The 19,715-nt window shown below is 38.7% G+C and overlaps 1 long non-coding RNA gene across 1 annotated transcript in view; it reads right to left on the bottom strand.

Annotated features, from left to right (window-relative positions):
- Nucleotides 1–3,359: 3,359 nt before the first annotated feature.
- The window catches only part of LOC107982979 (uncharacterized), a 48,889-nt gene continuing 32,533 nt past the window's right edge, over nt 3,360–19,715 (bottom strand). The window contains exons 3-4 of the long non-coding RNA XR_009999834.1: nt 8,644–8,723; nt 3,360–5,231 (exon numbers count right to left, since the gene is read on the bottom strand). This is a non-coding gene — a long non-coding RNA (uncharacterized LOC107982979). The remainder of the gene's footprint in view (nt 5,232–8,643; nt 8,724–19,715) is intronic.

Below are 19,715 nucleotides of genomic sequence, written 5' to 3'. Positions count from 1 at the left end.
ACATCACACAGTCCTAAACGCTTGGGAAGTGTTCGACTTGTGATTTTGTGATATGAAATCCAGCATATCTATCTTGTTTGCTGTGTCATACAATAAAATAATAATAATAAAAATAATAACTGCAAAAGGCCACCCTACTGGGATCTGCGCACATCATCCGAAAATGCATCACACAGTCCTAAACGCTTGGCAAGTGTTTGACTTGTGATTCTGTGATATGGTTGCTGTGTCATACTCTGTCTTTGTGTCAATAATAATAATAATACAGTAGAGTCTCACTTATCCAACGTTCTGGATTATCCAACACATTTTTGTAGTCAATGTTTTCAATATATCATAATATTTTGGTGCTAAATTCGTAAATACAGTAATTACTACATAGCATTACTGTGTATTGAACTACTTTTTCTGTCAAATTTGTTGTATAACATGACGTTTTGGTGCTTAATTTGTAAAATCATAACCTAATTTAATGTTTAATAGGCTTTTCCTTAATCTCTCCTTATTATCCAACATATTCGCTTATCCAATGTTCTGCCGGCCCGTTTATGTTGGATAAGCGAGACTCTACTGTAATAACAACAACTGTCAACTGCAAAAGGCCACCTTACTGGGATCTGCGCACATCATCCGAAAATGCATCACAAAGTCCTAAACGCTTGGCAAATGTTTGACTTGTGATTCTGTGATATGGTTGCTGTGTCATACTCTGTGTCAATAATAATAATAACAACAACTGTCAACTGCAAAACCTTACTAGGATCTAGGCGTATCATCCAAAAATACATCACACAGTCCTAAATGCTTGGGAAATGTTTGACTTGTGATTCTGTAATACAAAATCCGGCATATATATCTCGTTTGCTGTGTCATTCTCTGTCTTTGTGTCAATAATAAAAATAATAACACCTGTCAACTGCAAAAGGCCACCTTACTGGGATCTGCGCACATCATCCAAAAATACATCACACAGTCCTAAATGCTTGGGAAGTGTTTAGCTTGTGATTCTGTAATACGAAATCCAGCATATATATCTTGTTTGCTGTGTCATACTCTGTTTTTGTGTCAATAATAATAATAATAATAATAATAATAATAGTAATACAATGTGTTGTTGAAGGCTTTCATGGCCAGAATCACTGGGTTGCTGTGAGTTTTCCGGGCTATATGGCCATGTTCCAGAAGCATTCTTCCCTGACATTTCGCCCACATACATGGCAGGCATCCTCAGAGGCTGTGCGGTATATTGGAAACTTGGCAAGGGAGGTTTATATATCTGTGGAAGGTCCAGGATGGGCGAAAGAACCCTTGTCTGTTGGAGGCAAGTGTTGCAATTAATCACTTTGATTAGCATTGATTAGCCTTTCAGTTTCAAGGCCTGGCTGTTTACTGCCTGGGGGAATCCTTTGTTGGGAGGTGTTGCTGGCCCTGATTGATTCATGTCTGGAATTCCTCTGTTATTCACTGTCCTGATTTTAGATTTTTAAAATACTGGTAACCAGATAGTGTTGATATTCATGAGAACACAGAAATGCTGGTCCACTCTAACAACCACCATGTCAGACGACACAGAGAAGCCATTGAAATCCACAAGCATGTGGACAATTTCAACAGAAAGGAGAAAACCATGAAAATGAACAAAATCTGACTACCAGTATTTTAAAAACTCTAAAATCAGGACAGTAAATAAAGAACAACACTCTGTAAACAGGGGAATTCCAGACAAGAAATAATCAGGGCCAGCTAACATCTCCCATCAAAGGATTCTCCCAGGCAGTAAACAGCCAGACCTTGAAACTAAAAGGCTATTCAATGCTAATCAAGGCAACCAAGTAAACATTCACACCTGCCTCAAACAGACAAGAGTTCTTTTTCTCCCCTTCTCCCCAAACATTCCACAGATATATAAACCCCACTTGACTAGTTTCCAATAGACCTCACAACTTCGGAGGATGCCTGCCATGGATGTGGGCGAAATGTCAGGGAAGAATGCTTCTGGAACATGGCCATACAGGCTGGAAAACTCACAGCAACCGCAGGGTTGCCTTTTGGGATTATTGTTATTATTGTGTGTGTGTGTGTGTGTGTGTGTGTGTGTGTGTGTATATATATATATATATATATATAGAGAGAGAGAGAGAGAGAGAGAGAGAGTAATTTTATAGTAAGCTTTTGGTATAGACTGGTTTGATTCCAGGACTGCCCATGGATAGTAAAATCTGTGGATGCTCCCATTTCATTATATACAATGGCATAAACGGTATCCTTCATATAAAAAGGCAAAATCAGGATTAGTTTTTGGGATTATATTTTGAATATTTTATCTTAAAGTTTTTTTTAAAGTAATTATTTCACAGAGAGATTTTGGCATACACTAGGGTTTCATTCTAGGACCCAACCTAGATGGCAAAATCTGGGGATGTTCAAATGGCATAAATTGTATCCCTTCTATCAAAAGGTAAGGTTGGTTTAAGTTTTGGGATTTTAATCATCTTCTGAATATTTTATCTTAATTAAAAAAAATAAAGTAATGATTCTACAGTGGGCTTTTGGTAGTCTCTGGGGTATGGTTCCAGGACCCTTCCCATAGCACAATATGGATGCTCAAGTTTTGTTGTATACAATGGCATAAACTATGTCTGTTATATAAACAGGCAGAATCATGGTTTGCTTTTGTTTGGTTTTTTAAAATTATCTTCAAGTCATAGATGGCTTAATCCAATGATTCCCAACCTTTGGGCCTCCAGGTATTTTGGACTTCAGCTCCCAAAGTTCCCAACAGCTGGTAAGCTGGCTGGGATTTCTGAGAGTTGGAAGTCCAAAACACCTGGAGGCCCAAAGGTTGGGAACCACTGGAATCAGTGGATACAGAGGGCCAAATGGATTGTCGTATAGTAATAGTTATAATTTTGCCTTTGTACATTTAATAATAATAATAATAATAATAATAATAATAATAATAATAATAATAATAATAATAATAATAATAATAATAATCTGATGATTTGCGCGCATCATCCGAAAATACATCACACAGTCCTAGACACTTGGGAAGTGTTTGACTTGTGATTTTGTGATACAAAATCCATCATATCTATCTTGTTTGCTGTGTATTACAACAACAACAGCAACAACAACAATAATAATTCCCTCAGTTTCTAAAGTGCAAAAAGAACCCTTCTATAACAACTCTTCCTCCTCTTCTTTGTTATGCAAAGGGTTCCTATAGAACCATAGAGAATGAGAGAACAAAATTAAGCTCTGCCAAAGTGTGCTGGTGCTTTATCAATCTATTAACCCCAGGATTCCATATCATTGAACTATGGCAGTTAAAGTGCTGCGAAACTAATTAATTCTATAGCATAGATACACCCTACATCTATCAAGGCTTATGCCACCAATTTCATTCTCAAAGTTGGTATCCCTTTGTATACTTTGTGCAATGATGTTGCCCCTTACTGTTCAAGAAAAGTAACACTATTTACTTACCTAGACATCTGGATTATCTTCTTTCAGATGTTCCTGCTGAATGAGATGAGCTGGGTTGCAACTGGTGGGGAAATGATTTTTAGTAGCAGTGCCCCATCTGTGGAATGATCTTTTGAAAAATGTTCTGGTATTTAATCAACAGATTAAATTAACTAATTAATTTGAATGTTGTGAAATTATTCCTGATGTTTTCATACTTGGAATAGTTGCCAGTTTGGAAAAACAAGGGAAGTCTTAGACAACGAGAAAGATTGCATCCTTTAAGCTGCTAGTAATTTCTTTTGATATTCATGTAACAATTAATGGGCAGCAACTTGTTAATGTAGTCTCTTGGAAGAGGAGGCAAAACATGGGGAGTCCATAATCTTCAAACCATGCTTATGAGATCTCAATGGCATCTCTCCAGCTAGTTAGAATCACAGAATCATAGTGTTGGAAGAGACCACATGGGCCCTCTAGTCCAACCCACTGCCATGCAGGAAAAGCACAAAGTATCCCTGACAGATGGCCATCCATCTGTTTAATGGTTTCCAAGGAAGGAGCTTCTGCCACACTCCGAGGCAGAGAGTTCCACTGTTGAACAGCTCTTACCGTCAGGAAGTTCTTCCTAATGTTCAGGTAGAATCTCTTTTCCTGTAATTTGAACCCATTACTTCAAGTCCTAGTTTCAAGGGCAGCAAAAATACAAGGCTGCTCCCTCTTCCTTATGACACTCTTTCACATATTTATACAGTGGAGTCTCACTTATCCAACATTCGCTTATCCAACATTCTGGTTTAACCAACGCAGTTTGCCTCCTGCCCCGATCCACAGCTGTTTCTTTAGGCAGCAAGGGCTGAACATTTTATGGATTTAATTTCCAACAGTGTTGTTACTATAAGTTCATTTTATGCAATTCTATCTTTATTTGTAAGTTAAGATCTTTTTGTTTAAGTGGGCTGTTTTGTTTAATGTAGGGAAGCTTCATATTGAGATGTGTACAAACGTTTGCATGCCTCTTACATTTTTTTTTCATGTCAGGAGCGACTTCAGAACTGCAAGTCGCTTCTGGTGTGAGAGAATTGGCCGTCTGCAAGGACGTTGCCCAGGGGACGCCCAGATGTTTTTGATGTTTTCACCATCCTTGTGGGTGGCTTCTCTCATGTCCCTGCATGGAGCTGGAGCTGCTAGAGGGAGCTCATCCACGCTCTCCCCGGGTTGGATTTGAACTGGCAACCTTCAGGTCAGCAACTCAACCTTCAAGTCATCAGTCCTACCGGCACAACGGTTTAATCCACTGCACCACTGGGGGCTCCCATGCCTCTTAAATGATATTATATAATGATTAATGTGGTGGTTTTTAATAATTTAAAAATTTCATTAAGTTTTTAAAATTGATTTTCTTGGGGTCCTACTTTGAGGGGAAAACAGCAACTAAATGAAATGTCAATACATGTATTCATCACCATATAAGAAATGTAATAATATATATCACAACGTAGAATTTGCAAAATCTATTTTTTGGTCCACAACCCCCATAATCTCCAACCAACCTGGCCGTTGGTTACGATGGGGGGTGGGGTGGGGGGCAGTTGTACAAAAAGCAAACTCTCAATTTAGGCAAAAAATGCATTTCCAAACAACAAGGAATTTTCTACTATTTCCCTTTGTGTTGTTTTCCAAACAGTGAGGCATCTTCCTCTGCTTACCTTTGTGCTCATTCTTAGTCTTCCAATCCCATTTTAACAGTTGTTTGTTACCTACTGAAAATAGATAAATAGATAAATATAAATGTAAACACATACAGTGCCCCCACTGTAAACCGTTTTGCTAATGCTGTACTTGGAAGTGAAATCAGCATGCAAAGGGCAGGCAGCAGTGCTCTCGGAAGTCCCCGTGACTTAAATCCTGTTTAATAATAGCAGTTAAGAATCTTTTGGCCAACCTGCCAAACAAAAAGAGGTTCATTGTGAGCACAGGAAGGTGTGTTTTCCACATGTAAACCATTCCATCTGCATTCCTGTGACTATAGCATCATCTTTCATCTCTGTGGCAATATACCTCCAACTCCATTAACATCAATCAACTTTCCCTTGGATGAAGATAACATATGTCTTAAGGATTTAGTATATATTAACCCATCCAGTTTTTTTTAAAAAATGTTATTTATATTCAAAAAGGAATTTCAGCTACATATAATAATGTTCCAATGTAACAAAAGCAGGGAAATAAAAACAGATATGGATGAAAAATAGCCACATTCGCCACAGGTTTCTATAAAACTTATCAAATCTCCAAACATAAGTCATTTTGTAAATTTTGTCTATACATCATTATTTCAAATTTTGTAAGTGTTCTATCTTAATAATAGATAGAGCTTCTATCTATTAAATCACATTGGAAAGGGGGAAAAACTTTTACAGTAGCAATATATCCATCTTTTAGCAGTCGAAGGGGTACACAATACATACTTCCATGGGTTATTTGTTAATTTCCAAGGGATAGGCAAATAATAAAAATAGCATGCAAGCAAAAAATATTTTAAAAAACCTTTCCAAAATAAAATTTACTTCAATTATCATTTTCTACTGATAATCTACTGATAGTTTCTACTACTGGCCAACTTCAAAACATATGCATTAAGGAAGCATGATTACAACTCAAACAGTTTACTGATCCTTGAAAAGATATTCTAACTATCCAAAAGACCAATTTTGCTGTATAAGACATTATTGGAGATTTATAGCCATACTAGTTATAGATGCTAAAATTGATGGCCATTGATTAGTCAGAACAGAATATTCTAATTCTCTATTCCATTCTTGCTATAAAATTGCATGTCAGTTTATTTACAGATAAGCTAGATAGACAGTTTGGCTACTTGATTGGCCTCATTAATGTCTCTAATATTAAGGGAATCTTGGATACACTTAAATCTGCAGGGTCAAATCTAAGTTGTAATTTATGTTTCAGTTGCAGATATTGCCCTTTTGCCAACTGGGGTAGTTTAAACTGCTCTTAGTAAAGGTAAAGGTTTTTCCCTGACATTAAGTCTAATCGTGTCCAACTCTGAGGGTTGGTGTCAAAAAGCCAGCGTTGTCTGTAGACATCTCCAAGGTCATGTGGCCGGCATGACTGCATGGAGTACAGTTACCTTCCCGCTGGAGCAGTACCTATTTATCTACTCACATTTGCATGTTTTCGAACTGCTAACTTGGCAGAAGCTGGGGCTAACAGCGGGATATCCCACTCCTCAGATTCGAACTGCTGACCTTTAGGTCAGCAAGTTCAACAGCTCAGCGGTTTAACCCGCTGCACCACCGGGATCTCCTGCTCTTACAAAGTTGAAAAATGCAAAACTCCTGTCAACTCCTTGAAAACTCCTTGTCAACTCCAAGTACCTGATTTAAGTTAACAATTCCATTATCGTCCCACGCTACTCATAAAAATGGTTTTCAAATCTGAATTCCACCCTAAAACCAATTTGGTATGAGCATATACATCAATTATTACTATTATTATTATTTGATACACAACAAGATTAGTACACAGCAAACAAGATCACTATGCTGGCTATTGTATTGGATCACACGTCGGCGATCTGGCAGATGGTAATTTTGTTAGCGCCAATTGTTTTTATCTGCTGACCAGGGTCTTTAGGCACCGCACCCAGTGTGCCGATCACCACTGGGACCATCTTTACTGGCTTGTGCCAGAGTCTTTGCAGCTTGATCTTTAAATCCTCATATTGCGTAAGCTTTTCCAGTTACTTCCTGTTTATTATTATTATTATTATTATTATTATTATTATTATTATTATTATTATTATTAATTTGATACTGCCTCTCCTCATGGCTCAAGGCAGAAAACAGAATTAAAACACACAGATAAAATATAATACCATTAAAATACATATATTAAAATTGATTGGACCATATTTGTCACACAGTTCTAACTCCTGAAATTGTTGGCAAAACACTGCCCTTTTTAACAAAATGAGAATCCAGGACAGTCTATCTGTCGCAATCTAGTACTGGCGGAGGATCTGACGGAAACATAATATATCGTTTATTAATGACTGCCAATATTTTATCTTTAAGGCCACTTTTTACAAGAGTTAAAAGTATACTATTATGCTCTTTAGAGATTAGAATTCAGGCTCAGGTTTTCAGATAATAGAAACAAAGGTTCCATTTTGCATGTGCTAAGTTTGGTGAGACCCTAGTGATCTTTGGCTGAGAATCCTAAATACTCTTCCTGAAATGATAAATTCGAGGATTCTATAGGAGTGGCAGATATAAAGTGGAACTATTTAGCACGAAAGGGCACGTGAATACTATTTGTAACTGAGCTTGTATGCAGGCGACACTTCATATTTGAGCCTAGAATAAAATTGGTGGACTAGTTCATTTGTCAACTGCCAGGTTGTGCCAACACTTCACTTGCATTTTGTTTGGAAGAAATACTCTCATTTTAATGTATTAGTCTATGCATACTTTGGTTGCATCTATATTGCTATAATAGCAGTTTGGAACTGCATTATATGGTCAGTGCAGACCCATATAATGAAGTTCAGTGCAGTTAAATTGCATCATATGGGTCTACACCAAACATGGGCAAACTTCGGCCCGTTGAAGTCCAAAACACCTGGAGGGCCGAAGTTTGCCCATGCCTGGTCTACACTGACCATATAATGCAGTTCCAAACTGTATTACTGTATATGGTGGTGTAGTTCCAGCCTGTATTTATATTCTGTACCTGATGTTTTAGGATGACTTTTTGCATGTGAGAAAGTGGACTGTAATTCATCAAAGAGCATACTAAAATTTCTGTTACTCTTAAAGATGCCATGGGAGTAAAGTTTGGGGATCCCCCGGTGACGCAGTGGGTTAAACTGCTGAGCCACTGAACTTGCTGACCAAAAGGTCAGTAGTTCAAATCCGGGGACCTGAGTGAGCTCCTGCTGTTAGCTCCAGCTTCTTCCAACCCCGCAGTTCGAAAACATGCAAATGTGAGTAGATCAATAGGTTCTGCTCTGGTAGCAAGGTAACAGCGCTCCATGCAGTCATGCCGGCCACATGACCTTGGAGGTGTCTACGGACAATGCCGGCTCAACAACAAAACTCGATTCCTTTGCATTTGCAAGCTCTTACACAATTCATGTTCTGTACCTACACAGGTTCTTCTATGCTGGGCACAGCCAACACAGAGTTGACTGGGGACATAGGGATCTCCAGATATCCGGCTGTGCAGAACTGCAATAAACAAACAAATAAATGGAAATTTTGAGGCCTCCTGAGGAAAATCAGAGATTACAGGTTGCTAATGCTGTCGTTTCATTAGCGATTGCTGATCCAAGGCAAGCAAAGTTTTCTGGGAAATCTCATGCCACTGAAATAATACATGCTTTTGATATTGATCATTTCAAACGTTTTTCTTAACCAGAATGTGTGGGAAGAAAAAGGGGGAAAGTCTTCTTGGCTTTCTCCATTAGCAAAACTCTAGACCAAGCTTTTTCCATTTGCGGGAGATGCTTCTTCCACATTTTTACCATCACCACCTAAGAAGTTCTCCTTGGCTGGATCAACACAGCGATATAATCCAGCTCAAAGCAGATAGTATGGATTTTATGTGGCAGTGTAGTTTGGCGTGCTTGTTAATCAGAATGTGATGGGTGAGCAGATCAAACAGAATGCGTGTAAGCTAAATTTAATTTTTGTATAGTTTGCTTTTTCATCAAACAGAGAGGGGAAAATCCCTCTCCAATCTGCAATGCCTAAAATGGAGGAATCAAATTTGCCACCTCCTTGTAAGAAATATTTTTCTATCATTTTTGCATAATTCTCTTGTCATGGATTGGTGGTAAAAGGAAGGTTTTCATGGGGAAACCTCACCTAGTATCAAAAATAATATATTTCCTAAGCATGGTGCGAATTATCCTTCAATATATACAGTAGAGTCTCACTTATCCAACATAAACGGGCCGGCAGAATGTTGGATAAGCAAATATGTTGGATAATAAGGAGACATTAAGGAAAAGCCTATCAAACATCAAATTAGATAATGATTTTACAAATGAAGCACCAAAACATCATGTTAGACAACAAATTTGGCAGAAAAGGTAGTTCAATACACAGTAATGCTATGTAGTAATTATGAATTTAGCATATTTTCAAAATATCACGATATATTGAAAACATTGACTACAAAAATGCGTTGGATAATCCAGAACGTTGGATAAGCGAGTGTTGGATAAGTGAGACTCTACTGTAGTTCCGCAATAGACACTCAGTTTGGTGTCCCTGCTATTGGTCTTTGTAATAACATGATAACAACTGTCTTCATTACAATATTTTGGCAGCCAGTCAAGATGTTTAGCTAAAAATCTACCAGCTGTTTATTGACCACAATCTATATATATAAAAGAGCGATGGCATCACGGCAATTCACAAAACAACAAAAGTACAGGCCCCCCAACCTCAAAATTTGACAACACAACCCATCATCCACGCCTCAAGGTTGATACAACAAAAAGAAAAGAAAAATAAAGTCCTAATTAGAGGGAGAGCAATAAATTTTTTTATCCAATTGCTGCTAGTTTAGAGGGCTAATCTCTGCCCACTTGGTTGCCTAGCAACCAAGGGACAGCCAGGATTCAGTTAGGGGACAGGCAGATTTAGGCCTCACTTAGGCTTCTTCCACAGATTATCTAATTTGCACTGGATTATATGGCAGTGTAGACTCAAGGCCCTTCTACACAGCTATATAACCCATTTATAATCTTATATTATCTGCTTTGCACTGGATTATCTTGACTCCGCACTACCATATAATCCACTTCAGTGTGCATTTTATACAGCTGTGAAGAAGGGGCCTCAGATAATCCAGTTCTGAGCAGATAATATAAGATTAGAAATATACAGTAGAGTCTCACTTATCCAACGTAAACAGGCCGGCAGGATAAGTGAATATGTTGGATAATAAGACGGGATTCAGGAAAAGCCAATTAAACATCAAATTAGGTAATCGTTATACAAATTAAGCACCAAAACATCATATTATACAACAAATTTGACAGAAAAAGTAGTTCCATGCGCAGTAATGCTATGTAGTATTTACAGTAGAGTCTCACTTATCCAACACTCGCTTATCCAACGTTCTGGATTATCCAACACATTTTTGTAGTCAATGCTTTCAATATATCGTGATATTTTGGTGCTAAATTCATAAATACAGTAATTACTATATCGCATTACTCTGTACTGAACTACTTTTCTGATAAATTTGTTGTCTAACATGATGTTTTGGTGCTTAATTTGTAAAATCATAACTTAATTTGATGTTTAATAGGGTTATCCTTAATTCCTCATTATCCAACATATTCGCTTATCCAACGTTCTGCCGGCCCGTTTATGTTGGATAAGTGAGACTCTACTGTACTGTATTTACAAATTTACCACTAAAATATCACAATGAATTTAAAACACTGACTACAAAAACATTGATTATGAAAAGGCAGACTGCGTTGGATAATCCAGAACATTGTATAAGCGAATGTTGGATACGTGAGATTCTTCTTTAATATGAAATAATTACTGGGATAGAATAATGCAGAACAATATAATCTCTAAAACCAGGACAGTAAATAAACAGGGGAATTCCACACAGAAAACAATCAGGGCCAGCTAACACCTCCCAACAAAGTATTCCCATCATCAAAGTCTGGCAAATCCTCTGTTTTCTCAGGGCCACAGACAGAAGAAGCACATAAAATATCGCAAACAACACCACTCTGAAAACAAGGGTATTCCAGACAGGAAACAATCAGGGCCAGCTAACACCTCCCAACAAAAAATTCACTCAGGGAGGAAACAGCCAGGCTTTAAAGCTGCAAGGCCATTACATCCTAATCATTTTGCCTAATTGCAGCATTCATACTTGCCTCCAACAAACAAACAAAAAAAATCAGAAATATTGTATATTCACAACCTTTAGGAAATAATATCCCCTGATGGCACAGTGTGTTAAAGCGCTGAGCTGCTGAACTTCTGGACCGAAAGGCCACAGGTTTGAATTGGGGGAGCGGAGAGAGCCTCCACTGTTAGCTCCAGCTTCTGCCAACCCAGAAGTTCAAAAACATGGAAATGTGAGTGCATCAATAGGTACTGCTCCGGCGGGAAGGTAACGCCGCTCCATGTAGTCATCCCACATGACCTTGGAGGAGTCTACGGACAACGCCGGCTCTTCGGCTTAGAAATGGAGATGAGCACCAACCTCCAGAGTAAGACACGACTGGACTTAATGTCTGGGGAAAACCTTTATCCTTGACCTTAACTACCACCAATTCCTTAATACTTTATTTCCCATACCACCAGACTTCGCCACAGCAACGCGTGGCCGGGCACAGCTAGTACAATATACAAGGTGAGAAAGAGACAATAAATTCAGATAGCGGGTTTTCCAGCTGCTGTAATTTGCAACAGGATTTAACCTATTTAGTAAATCCACTAACCACCCTATTGCTCCTTTAGGCAGTTGATAGAATAAGAGTGATTTTAGTGTTTTTTTGGTTTGGTATTGTTTCCCTCTTTTTATTCTTGGGTCGTTCCCCCCCCCCCCCCCCCCGCAGAGTTACATTACTAAAATCAGTGCGAAGAATGCATCATGAAGAGTAATTTGATCTCAGCTCAGCTTATTCATATAAATCAAATGCGGGCTTTCAAAGGGTTTACATATAGATGTGCAAAGACACAACCTGGAACACAGCCCTCTCGAGCAAACATTTTAATCTGTGGTAGCTAGTCCTTGAACATTTTTAGCATTTATGACTAACAGCATTGCTCCAACACCTGGCACTTTAGAACTTGATATCATTGTAGTTAACTGCAAAATGGCAGGTGTGCCTCTATTTGGTGAGAAATTGTGGTACTTTCCATGCTTTAGGTACAATTGATTTTTTTAAAGTTAATTGAGACTGAGAGGGGGCTTTATTACCACTCCCAGTTTATTGTTCCAAATCAGCATTTTTCAAACTTTGTTTCACAGAACCCTCAGGGTTTCCAAAACTAATATGATGCAAAAATGGGCAAGAAAAGAAAATTATTCCTAAACCTTATTTTGTCCTTCATTACTTCTTTTGAGTAATACAGTACTTCTTACTGAGGCCCTTCGGGGAGAGTATGCAGGTTATAAATTAAGTTTTATTATTTTGCGATTGGGAGTCACAGAACAATATTAGAAGCATTTTACACCTCTTCCTCAGTTTGGGATGCTCGTTTCACATTCATTTGTACACTTATTTATAAATCATCTTTCTCACAAAGCAGTCAAAGTAGATTGATGATTTTATGATAATGTTTTATGATAATTTTATGATAATGTAACAGGCAGTGGCAAAATCCTGTTGGTATCTTATATGCATCTAAGGCTGGATCTATAGTGTCATATAATCCAGTTTCTGAAGACAGATTATTTACTTTGAAGTGGATTATATGAGTCTATACTGCCATATAATTCAGCTCAAAGCAGATAATATGGAACCAGAAACTGGATTATGTGGGATCTACATAGATGGGACCTAAATTTGCCTATGGAAGTGGCTGGACAATTTAGTCCCAAATGGAATGGCTACATTCAGTTCAGGCTGCAGAAGGGGAATTACATGTGCTATAGTATATCATTTCATGCTGGATGTACATGTATGCTTCATTGTGCTTGCTATTGCAATTTTGGCACCATAAACTAGATCTACACAGCCACATGAAGATATTTCATGCCCTCCAGTATATCACAGATGAAAACTGATGTATTTTTGAGTGTGGTCAAGATGGCAAAGATTATGAATCAGGAGGAGCACAAAGGTTAGGAGAGGCTGCAGCAGTTTGCTTTTGCCTGAGTCTACAAAGAGGGGCAAGATCCTGCCCTCTTCTCTTCTTGGAACCTCGCTGTTAATTGAGTGCAAATTAATTGAATACTTAGAATTCACTGTGCTGTTCCATTATCTGGGTGGACTCCAAAAGGGGACCTAGACAGAGAAGGATAGTCCATTTTATGTGGGGGGGGGGGGGTTTCACTCGTTATCCCCCCAAATTTTCCAAATAATAAACAATGGTTGTTTCAATGGCGGCAACATAGGTGGGGGGAATAACAGGAAAACAGGGGAAAATGGTTTTGCTCCTTCAACCCACCCTCCACCCCTACAAAATGGACCACTCTTCTCTCTCTAAATCCCTTTTGGCTTCTGCCTGGATAATGGAACAGTACCGAATTCACTTTGTAGTCACTGAAGTAAGCTGAAGACAAAGAGGAAAAAAAAAGTGGGAAGAGGAGAGAGAAACTGGGACATTTGTAAAAAGTGAAAAAGTGGGATGCCTGAATATTAATTGAGATAGTTGGAGGATATGAGTTTTATGCTATGCAAAACTAATGAAGGCTCTCAGGCATTAGAACTGACAGGAACGAAGAAAAGAAGAAAATACAGTAGAGTCTCACTTATCCAACACTCACTTATCCAACGTTCTGGATTATCCAACACATTTTTGTAGTCAATATTTTCGAGGCATTGTGATATTTTGGTGCTAAATTCATAAATACAGTAATTACTACATAGCATTAATGTGTAATGAATTACTTTTTCTGTCAAATTTGTTGTATAACATGATGTTTTGATGCTTAATTTGTAAAATCATAACCTATTTTGATGTTTAATAGACTTTTTCTTAATCTCTCCTTATTATCCAACATATTCGCTTATCCAACGTTCTGCCGGCCCGTTTATGTTGGATAAGTGAGACTCTACTGTACATATAATTATAACACTATGATTCCATTTTAACAATAATGGATTCTTCCTTTGGGATTCTGGGATTTTCAATTTAGATATTTAACATTTTCAGACAAAGAGCTCTTAATTCAGGATGGAAATTTCTTGACGTTATATTTTGTAATGATTCAAGTACTTAATAAAACAACAATTTTGGGTGGAGGTTGTTTCCTCTTTTCTAAGAAGTATAAAATGTAGATGCATCTTTGCTAAATTCTCTTTCACTTTTATTTCACACAAAGTTCAGTCTCTGAGAATTTATCTTTTTGTAACCAAAACAGCATCATCCTCAAACCATCATTCTTTGAGCTGAGTTTGCAGAAATAAAAATATTCTTTAGAAAACAAATGTGAAATGAGAATCTCTCCTTAACACAAACCAGCCCAGTGAGATGTGAGCATGCACAGGGCTGATGGCTGGGAAGATGAAAATGGAAAACCAGGAAGACTGGACATGTAATTATGTATTCTGGAAGAAGGAATGGTTTATTTGCTGGAATATTCTTCATTTTGTTGCCTGTTCAGTGTGCTCAGTTTCTCCAGACTTCAAAAATGTTATCTGTGATACCACTGGGAAAGAAAGGGGACACATGTATGAGGGGAAGGAAAAAATGAAGGAAGGAGAAAAAAGGGAAAGAAAAAAAAGGAGAAGAAAGGGGAAGAAAGAAAAGGGAGGGAACAGAAAGGGGGAAAGGTATGAGGGCAGGAGAGGAAAGAAGGAGAAAGAAGGGATGAAAGCAGGAAGGCAGAGACACCCAGGCAACTCTGGGTATATACCAGTGGTTCCCAACCTGTGGTCCGTAGACCACCAGTGGTCCCCAAGAACTATAATATGGTCCACGGCTACACTGTTGCAACAAGAATGATTAGTCTTGTGAAACCCTCTTATAGTGTTGAGGCAATGGGGATGTCAGGAGGAGAGAGGCTAACAACCCACAAAAGGCTCAGTAACAAGCCTCCTGACTGCTGCTTCTCCTCCTCCTCCCTCCTCCTGAGCGGAGTCTTTCCATGTGGCGCCTTTGTGTCTTCGTTTTTAGGCCTGTTGCTGGGGTAATTTGGGTACTGATACAGAAAACTGCATTGGATAGACCACATCAGCTCTAGGTTATTAAAGATATGTTTTTTTGTGGGAGAGCAGATGGCGACTACTGGATGGCATGTGTTCTGTATCAGAAACTAGAGCTGAAGTGGTCTATCCAATGCAATTTTCTGAATCAGTACCCCAAATAACCAAACCGAATCTAAAGTTGACAAAAATCGATTTGTAACTCTTTTGGCACTAATGTTGGAGAGTGGTTCCTGGTCAAAGTGTGCCCTGGTCAAAGTGGTCATTGGTCAAAAAAAGGTTGGAAACCACTAGTATATACGCTAGTATAACTAAAAATTAAGGCCTACATACCCTAAAGCAGCGATTCCCAACCTGGAGTCCCCAGATGTTTTTGACCTACAACTCCCAGAAATCCCAGCCAGTTTACCAGCTGTTAATATTTCTGGGAGTCGAAAGCCAAAAACATCTGGGGACCCCAGGTTGAGAACCACTGCCCTGAAGGCACTAGCAAGTAGGATCAGCCCTGATGGTGATGGTGATGATGTTTATTTATTCCCCTTTTTGCTTTCCACAGGAGACTCAAAAGTGGCTTAGTATTTGAATGGGAGAATACCAATGAATACCAGGTGTTAAAGGCTATATTTCAAATGAAGGAAATGAAAAACCACCTCTTGAGCCTAAGACAAGCCTATGAAATTCATGGGTTCTCCATAAGTCAACAGGCAACTTGAAGGCACGTACACACACAACTAAGGAATTAGCTGCTTTTTCATGACATGAAAAATCAGCATCCTGAGGCAACTGCTTTACTTTCCCCAATGGCAGAGCCAGCTCTAGGGGTGAGTAAACAACTTTAATTGCCAAACATATAAAGGTCTACAGCAGACATGTTCAGTAATTGAAAACTATATTGGCAGAAGCTGATCTAACCGAAAAGCTGACATATGTTCCTTCAGCAGCTCAGGCTTGTCATGCATTGGGAGACATGTTGCGTTCTGTTTTCATCTCACACGGCAAGGCAACCCTAGGCTTTGGCCACAGAGTAATCAAATCCATCTTCCTAACCTGCAGGAGAACTTTTGTCCTCTTCTGAATTGTCAAATGACGACAAAGACATCCCACTTATTGGCTTCCAGGCTGCTTGTCTCCTGCTGTGAGAAACTGAAATTCACGCTGTCAGTCCGGTGGGGGGATACTGAACACAATGAAGGCCAGAAGAGACATTGATTTACAAAAAAAATTACAAAATAAAAAAATAATACGGCTACCTCTGCATAGAGAAAACCATGAAATAGAGACTGAAAGGGACTTTCCCCCCACTCTTCAACTCCTTCTCTGATCTGACCCCACTGCCTAACTAACTATGAACTATAAAGAAGGGAGCAAAAGGTGCTCACCATTTAAATGAGTGTCTCAACCCTCCAGCATTAAATGGTTGTCAATAGCCACCATTCTTTCATCTTAAGATGTGCATTTTTCCAAATTCAGTATACTGAAGGAGACAGAGAAAACAGAAGGAAGGCAAGAACCCACCTTTAGCTGATAAGAGCACTATTATTTTGGTCCCGTGATGCCACTCGGTGATCTTTTCATCAATAAATCACCCTCTGTGTTGTTCCATTTCGTAATTTTTTCAGTCTAATAAAAGTGTACAGGGGTGTTACTCTCTAAACATACAGCAGCCTTCCTCCCGCCTATCAGATTAGCTGGAATAAAATTCCCATTATTCCCATGAAGGCAGCAGGTGAGGAGAGGGCACACAATATTAAATATTATGGTTATAACTGGCAAATATTCAAATTATACCTGATTATAAAAAGAAATAGAAGTCGATGTTTTCAATCTGTCCAGTACTGTGCGAGTCACACATGCAAACAACAGAGGGGATTTATATCCTGTTACAAGGCCACCCATATGGGATTCATGTTGAAGTTTCACCGTCTTGATCAAACCACCTCCTGTATTTAATTTAGATAATTGATTAATTTGATTTAAAATAAGTATGTATGAAAATAAAAATATTTGTTTGAACAAAATTAAATCCCAACATGGTTATAATACTCCAGGGAGAATCCACACAAAACGCAACAAAAATTAATAAAACAGTAATCACTGTTTTGAAACCATTTAGAAACTGACCACTAAATACCCTTCCACACAGCTGAATAAAATCCCACATTATCTGCTTAGAACTGGGGTATATGGTAGTGTGGACTCAGATAACCCAATTTAAAACAGATATTGTGGGATTTTCTGCCTTGATATTCTGGGTTATATGGCTGTGTGGAAGGGTCCCATGAGCAGTGTTTGAATCCCCACTGGATCCCATCTATACTGTTGAATAATCCAATTTCTGAATCCAGATTATCTGCTTCAAACTGGGCTCACCTACACTGCAATATAATCCGGTTTCTGAATGCATATTATCTGCTTTGAACTGGATTATATGGTAGTGTAGACTCATATACTCCAGTTCAATGCAGATAATGTGGATTCAGAAACTAGATTATATGGCAGTGTAGATCCAGTCTGAATTATATGGCCGTGTAGATTCATAGAATTCAGTTTAAAGCAGATAATCTGCATTCAGAAACTGGATTTATGGCAGTGAAATGGGGCCTGGGTGACCTTGGGCAAAGTCACACTCTCTCCGTTTCAGAAGAAGCCAATGGTAAATTCCCTGTGAATAAATTGGTGCCAAAACAACCTAGTATTAGCTATCTGAGGGCCCTTCCACACAGCCATATAAAGCCATATAACCAAGAATATCAAGGCAGATAATCCACAATATCTGCTTTGAATAGGGTTATCTAAGTCCACACTGCTATATAACCCAATTCAAAACAGATGATGTGAGATTTATACAGCTCTGTGGAAGGTGCCTTAGTTTGGAAGTGAATTGAAGGCTCCCAACAACAAGAAACATATTGATATTTGATACTATTTCACGGAGAGATGAAAGAGGGGGATCTAGTACAATACACAGATCTTAAAACTGTAGATACAATAAACATAACTCTTTCCCAAAGCTAACAGGTGCACCCTCACAGCACTGATTTATGTTTACTTTCAAGTGCACCTGCTGAAGTTCCTTTTTAATCCTTTAATCAATGTTTGGAACAGATATGCCTTTTGTTAATTTCTTTGCCTTTTCAGTTTCCTTAATCAAATGCTCAAAGCACATTTAAATCCAGGTAAGTGTTATATCTGCCAGCTTTACATTTATCGTTTTATTGTTTCCTCCTTATCTTTACAAGCTAGATGAAGTTTCATTGCACCTTCAACAGTTTTCTAGCATCTGCGCTGATGCCAAAAACCTGCATATGTTTTTGCTACAGTAAGTGATTTGTACTCAGAACAGCCTCTAATTTAATGATACATGGGATAATATTAGCAGCACATTTGATTTATGGTATTAATTACTCCCCTTTTGAGATTCAGGACACATCTACACTGTAGAATTAATGTAGTTTGGCATCACTTTAACTGTGTTGTTGAAGGCTTTAATGGCCGGAATCACAGGGTTGTTGTGTGTTTTCTGGGCTGTTTGGCCTGAAAAACACACAATAACCCCAATCACTTTAACTGCTATGGTTCTATGCTATGGGAATCTGGGAGTTGTCATTTGATAGTTACTTTTAGCCTTCTCTGCCATAGCATTGGGCCATAGCTGTCAAAGTGGCTGCATTATACGATGTAGATCAGGCATGGGAAAACTTTGGTCCTCCAGATGTTTTGGACTTCAACTCCCACAATTTCTAGCAGCTGAATTGGAGTTGTGGGAGTTAAAATCCAAAACACCTGGGGGGCTGAAATTTGTCCATGCCTGGTGTAGATGCACCCTATGATTGTGACAGGTCACAGTCAAATACCTCTCCAGAAAACCTTAAGGTTTGTATAGGGCAGTGGTTCTCAACCTGTGGGTCCCCAGATGTTTTGGCCTTCAACTCCCAGAAATCCTAACAGTTGGTAAACTGGCTGCGATTTCTGGGAGCTGTAGGCCAAAACACCTGGGGACCCACAGGTTGAGAACCACTGGTTTAGGGACATACTGTCTAAGGTCCCTTCTATGGTTGGATCTAACTGCCCTATATTCCAGGATCTGATCCCAGATTTTCTTCTTATCCCAGATTATCTGGCAGGGTAGACTCAAATAATCCACTTCAAAGCAGATAATCTGGGATCAGATCCTGGGATACAGGCACTGCGGATCCAGCCTATGATATATTACAATTCAAAACAATTTGGAAAATGCTGAAAGCAATATCCCCTTGCTCATTTTTGCTAATTTGATCTTTGCTGAAGGTCTGAAAAGTGTTAATTCTAGTTATCTGCAATCAAATATGTTCAGTCTCTCTCAGTTTTGAAACAGCTGCCT

The sequence above is a fragment of the Anolis carolinensis genome, chromosome 6 (genome assembly GCF_035594765.1).
Source record: "Anolis carolinensis isolate JA03-04 chromosome 6, rAnoCar3.1.pri, whole genome shotgun sequence".
Classification (NCBI taxonomy): domain Eukaryota; kingdom Metazoa; phylum Chordata; class Lepidosauria; order Squamata; family Dactyloidae; genus Anolis; species Anolis carolinensis.
Note: the sequence above shows the minus strand (reverse complement) of the source record. Positions and strands in the feature narration are given on the sequence as shown.